This window comes from Telopea speciosissima, chromosome 1 (genome assembly GCF_018873765.1).
Source record: "Telopea speciosissima isolate NSW1024214 ecotype Mountain lineage chromosome 1, Tspe_v1, whole genome shotgun sequence".
In the NCBI taxonomy this organism is placed as follows: Eukaryota; Viridiplantae; Streptophyta; class Magnoliopsida; order Proteales; family Proteaceae; genus Telopea; species Telopea speciosissima.
Genome location: NC_057916.1, coordinates 10,202,962 through 10,209,711, shown reverse-complemented (window position 1 = coordinate 10,209,711; position 6,750 = coordinate 10,202,962).

Here is a 6,750-nt window from a genome sequence, read left to right as displayed (position 1 = left end):
CCATCGAGAAACCAAATAAAGCACATATAAGGATTAGGCACCTTGTTTCAAATATTTCAAATAAAATAACAAGTTATTATAAACAGAAAAAACCATGAAATAGAATGTTTATTGAGAAATCTGATGGAGAGGAAAGACACACAAAGATTTGCCATTGAGGAATGAGAGATGCATTCCGTTCTCAATCCCAGAGGAACCTACAACCCAAATATGTTTAGATCATTCAAAAGAGAGGAAGAGATGTCAAGTCGATTCTGCACAAGAACCACAAAGAACACAGTGTTGTTCAACTGAAATCAATTTCGAGAGGATGGCTTTACCTGGGATTCCTGCATGTAAAACACACCCAAAAAAAAAATTTTAATTTAGGATATAACTTCAATTTCCAAAAGAAACGCCACCAGTTAGAAAGATTAACATCTTTTATAAGGTCAACATCATGAGAAAGAAATTTAGTAACTAATTTGATGGCAAAATACCCATCTTGAGATAAAGTGCACCTCCAACGATCCTTATTACCTGATCAAATGGAGACAATTTCATCGACAAATACAGGGGAAATCAATGAGTGAAGCAGATTTCTATGTGCCTTTTTCTATTTACTCTCCACAACCCACCCCCAACCCCACCCCAAAAATAAAATAAAACTACAAGATCAAGGACCTAATTGAGCTACCATACAGGGCTTTCCTAGATTGGTTTCTTTCTTTAATTTCCCCCTTCTTTCCAAGTAGAAGCCATAGAAAAATAAAATTTACAAACCAACAGTGAATTAATGTAACATATAGTTATTGATGAAGTTTTTAGTTTTGACTTAAAAAATTTCTTTCATGAAATCATTGATATATATTTCTTCATGGAGGAATTTGACTATTGGAAGAAATGCCCATGCCCAGTATCAGCTCCTTCCCTGTAGCTGTATTGCTGCCACTCTGGCAACTTTCTCCTCCAGTTCGTCTTTCTTTTCCTTCTTCACCAGCATCAGAAAGAGCAACGAACTCAAACCCCATTACCATTATTTATGGAAGACAATACAATAGGACACATTCAATCCGATCCCAACCAATCGACAAAAGGATTCCGATCCGAATTGTTCAGGAATTGGGGATCTAATCAGTTTAAGAATCGGGATTTGGCCCATGAATAGTAGGTATGATTCAAAATGGTTGATGAAGAAAATGACTAACAATCGACCGATTCACATTCACATTCTCGATTCTTAAAACCAAACAAATAACCCACAACAACAACAACAACTGCTTCATATTCCCGGCCAATTCACCAAGAATGGTAGAAGCAGTGGCGCATGTCTGTTAGTTCCGACCCAAACTGGATCCGAAATCGTCTAAAGAACCCTAGAATCGTTCACCAATTCAAGGGAATCTTATGATTCACTGATTCGATTCACAATTCTTAAAATCCAGCTTAGAATTGAATCAATAAAATTGGCCGATTCCCGATCTCGATTTCTATCTATACAAAATGGCTGATTCACACTAAAAACCCTAAAAATTCACTGTTATTGGATATGAGGACTGATTTTAGGGTTCTTGAACACCAATTCAGACCGATTCCCGATCTGGATTTCTATCTATACAAAATGGCTGATTCACACTAAAAACCCTAAAAATTCACTGTTATTGGATAAGAGGACTGATTTTAGGGTTGTTGAACACCAATTCAGACCGATTCCCGATTCTGTGTTTTAAAAAGACTGTGATGGAAAAGGAATAGTAAATGTTTACCCAAAAAAACAAAAAGGGAAAGAAATATAGGCGACCGGTAGTAGTTCCAACTTCCAAGTGGAAAGGACAGAGTAGAAATTCAAGACAAAGAAGAAGAGTTCGTTGCTCCACCTGATGCAGTGAGGAAGGATGGAATCCGGATTATGACTCTCCTTGCACACTTGTTTGAGGAATGAATAGTGAATTCTCTATGAAACTCTCCCGATTTGTATCAATCCGATACAACAAGTGTTGCAATAAATATGATGGCCACATCACACGTGACTGATAATACCAATAAATACGGGTGTCAATTGGTCGGATCGGGCCGGTTACGCGGTTGGGCTTAAATGCTTAAACAGTCTCCTTATTTTAGGATTTTGCACCGTGGTTAGCCTGTTCAACTAATCAGTCCTCATAGGCTAAGCATGGTTCTAGTTTTTAAATAATCGATTGGGTACCGGTCTATGATCGGACTTATACTAAATGGGCTTAAATGTGTCGATTTCAGACTTTTACTGGTTGGAACAAGTCGGTCCTACTAATACGCGCTTTGAATTGACACCTCTACTAATAAAGATTAGGTGACACATGACTTACAATTTCAATGAAGACTAAAAATAATAAAAAATGGTAAACATTGGCATTAAATTCAGCCGATACCCATACAAATCACTCGATTCGGATAATCTACACCTCGGCTCAACTAATTGGGGAAGATGAGGGTTGGGTAAAAAGGTCTTTTCAAATTATAGGGGTAGTTTGGTCAATAAAAAAAAATGTTAGCATTTAATGCCTAAAATTAACGGTGTGGATTTAAATGGCTTTAGGTTGAAAAGTATGGGGTGTACATGGAAATTTGAGGGGGTGTGTGTGGACTTGTCAGAACCTTAGGAGACATGAGAAATATTGGGTGCATTTTAGGGGTACTTGTATTTTACCCTATTTCTTTTCCTTGGTTATTGATAGAGAGTCTAAATACTCCTTAGTCCTTACAAAAATTTGGAGGTTTATCTAGTAAGTGCAAAGACGCACTTTTTGGATCGGTATGTTCCGTCAAAGTCCCCTCCTTCGGTAACATTATATACTCAGTTGTTCTCTGCCTGGGAGCTGTGGTACAGGTTGCGTCTAGACACATGCAGCAGGATTACCGCCATTCATGGGGGGTGGGCTGGTCATTTGGCCCACCCTCCACGTGTCCTATGCCTCAAATGAAGAGAAATTTATCCCCTTTTTTATGAAAAATCTTGAATCTTTATCTTTAGAATATATCGGAATCTCATTAGTTATTTTGTTGTTGTATTAAAGGAAATTTCATTAAAGCAAAACATAGTACAATATGACACATGATTTGAGGAATCAAAATTAATCATCGATTTTGATCGAATCATATCAAAATCTGTCTATCTCAATTCTAATTCTAGCCGTTTCAAATTAATCAAATTCATACTCAACTCTTAGGATATAGATCGATTCCAAATGATTACGCGGTGGATTCGGGCTAAATCAAAATCCATGGAGATTGATTCTGTTGCCGATTCCTCTTACTTGAACAATGATAATTAAACAAGAAACATAAGTTGACTAAGTTGATGCTATGCATTGCATCACATCAATATATACTTGGTTGTGAAGAATTGGACAATGATGTGTTTTGTGTGTATTCTCAAAAAATCTTCAAACAAATCTTTTTTGTGTATCATGAAATTTAGTTATTTCAAAACTAGGATAGGGAAATAGTTTTATGAAAACAAAGTAGTACAATATATAACCTAGGTTCAATGAAAAAGAGAGCAAAGGATTAGTGGTTTGAATACATATTGGTACTAAGCATCACATCATTATCTAGCCAATGATTCCCTACCACTAACAAGTTTAGGGTAAAAAAGGTGTTAATTAAGGCTGTGTTTGGTATGCATTCTCGGGAGATTTTGGGTCTCGAATCCATTATGGAACCCAATTCATCACTATTTTCTCGCTTCAGAATGTGTTTTAGACCCAAAATTTATCCCAAGAATGAATATTGAACTCAGCCTAAGAGTGTAGAATTATTCACCCCCCCTAAAAAAATGAGTGTAGAATTAGGCTAATTAATGGTTCTAAGGTCCTAAAAGAATAATAGAACAGATATTTCGGTGGAGGGAGAAGAGAGGCGAATATAAAAGGATAAAAGTATAAAGTTTATAAATCCGAAAATGGCGAATTGTACTTTTTATTATGCTAGTTCTAGAGTAGGATTCTAATTGGCAAATAATTTCAATGAAATGAAATAGAATATTCAGCGTAAAACCAGCAAAAATTGGAGTGGAAATTACACTTCCTTGATTAATCTAATGAGAACGAAGAAGCCCACCTTATCACCTTATCAGGAGGTCTTGGGTTCAAGTCTTGTGTTTTTTTTTATCTTCCCTCAAAATGAGAACGTAAATTTTTTTACAAATTATTCGTTAAACATGTGAAAAAGATAATTTTTCAAGTAAATTCTTTAATTTTTTTTTAATGCATACAATCTTTGTGCAAAAGGGATATAATTGTCAAGGCACCATCATCTAGGCATCTAAGCACCTTATTGGTGTCGCCATTTCTCCACTATAAAGTATAATTATATAATTCATTCCATTTAGCCACGATTTTTATAGTTGAGAACTTTAGGGGGTGAAGCGCTCAAGACCTACACAATGTTAAGGTTGAGAAGATAGTATGGCAAATATATGTGAAATAAATGGGAAAAGGCGACATGCCCACCCTGTGTCTGTGTCTCTCCCATACCCCATGGAAAGGACCACCCTGCCCCTCCCACCCCACCCATTAGTTAAGGCTACCTACTTACCTGAAGCGTGCAGTGTGCCAACCTTTGCCCTAAATAAATAGTGGGTCCAGATACTTAAGATCATTGGTGGAAGACAAAGACTGCATTAGGTATGATTTTTGAAATGCATCATCGATCTAGAATGCATACCAAACGCAGCCCAAGTCAAGATTAGTCAACAACATCAATATATAACCTCAAGGTTAAATTAACCCGACCCAGGTTAGATTGGTAGAGTAGAGTGGTAGACTGCCCTTTCAATAATTGCCGCCTTTGAAAAAGAAAACAAAATTTCTACCCAAAAAAAAAAAGGGAAAAAGAAAAAGAAAACAAAGTAAATAGATTAAGAAATGGGAAAAAGAGTTAATATAACTAACTCTTGACCTTAAGCTGTTAACGGTTGTAATGGTAGTTGTTAAGATCAAGAACATTCTAGTTAATCAACTACTTTAAATTGATTAATCTCATTAGTTATATTAAATTTTCATTTAACATTCCAATGAAGCTAGACCAGTTGAGTAATACTAGGTCACAGTTGAGAAGATTGATTACACAATACTTCAATAACAGATTGAAGTGGTCCCATTAATCTTTCTCAATTAATTAAAAAAAAAATGTTTGGAAGAACCCTTATTCTAATGAAGTTGACAAGAAATCATGAAAGACAAAAACCAACCAAATCTAATGTACAGACACCCTAGACCATTCTTCTTCTCTCAACCACATGAACACCTTGTGACACACCATTACTCTCCATGTGGTGGCAGATTAGTTCTATCCGAAAATTTAGGGTTACAACTTAGACTGCAAGTATGGGAATCACTAAGTACCCCATACATGAATAACAGACCTTCAGCTCTCCCGAGGGCTTACTTCCAGGAAGATGGCATGGGGGAATGAATTATGGCCGACCCTCCACAGGGTCACACCTTACCCTAAAATTGTAAATTATTGTCGTTCTCCATCTCCCTATCACATGTTCACTTGTACTCTCAAGTCTGAACAGTACCAAACATCCAAACTCATATTCTTGTCAATAAGGTTCAGTACTTCCAACCAGCCAGCTGGGCATGACCAGCCAAACAAACAATATTATGAAGCTTCCCATTGTTGAGACTCAAGTAGAACACATCCTTAAAAGGGTAGTTTTTAAGATCGAGTCCTAATAAGTGGTATCAAAATGGGGGCGTGGTAATTCTGAGGATAGAGAAAAAAATTTCGGGAAAGATCTCAATTCCATGTGTGTTTCTATATCGAAGGGGGAGATTATTTAGGTTCTGGGTGAAAACAATTGAAACAACATCGGATGTGAGTAACCCAATGTGAAGACTTATAAAGACTTAGACACCCTCTCTTCGACGGATGGATTTTATGGATGAGTTTTTATTAAACTGATCATATGATATTAGCTTCCAATCTGTGTCAACTTTGGAATGATATGTTTGTCATCCATTATAAGGCTCCACACCATAATTGTTCAACTTCCTAATTATTGTATGTTCTTTATCAAAATGGTCATAAAGATTACTCTTTCCATTTAATTGGAACCATAATATTTTGACACTTGGCATCGAAAGAAAGGCTAATTGTCATCGGTGTTCGCTGTTTACATACTACGTAGACTTTTGGATTACTAAGTATTATTAAAATTTTTTTTAAAAGTCTTAGTAGACAAATCATTCCCTTCCTTATACGTATTAATATATAGTATCATAGATAATATGAAAAATAATATATTACGTGTAATTCAAAAGGAGTTGACAATGCATTAAGATAAGCATTAATGGTAGCTTTGTTTATCAAAGTCATCTATACACATTCCTTAATCCTCAAACTTCTCCTAGTTAAACATATGTTTATTATTTTAATTATAATATCTTTCCATACATAAAGCATATATATCCATGTTAACAAGTGGTGGGGTGAACTCTAAAGATAGTGGGGGGTTGTCAACTTAATGAGGGCTAGGCTAGTCAGAACAAACCCTAAAAACCATGATCAAATAATTCTTCAGAAGGAAAAACTATAAGATAGGCTTTTCATTATGGTTAATAAGACAATTTCCACCTCCACAAACCACAGAAACAGAGAAGAAATAATATCAGCTCTGTAGAGATGCTTCTGTTGTGGATTTCCACCAGAAATCCCATTTTATGCATTTGACCTTGTGTGCTTTCTAATAAATTGGCACCGTCCAATACTTTATCTTTAACTGCT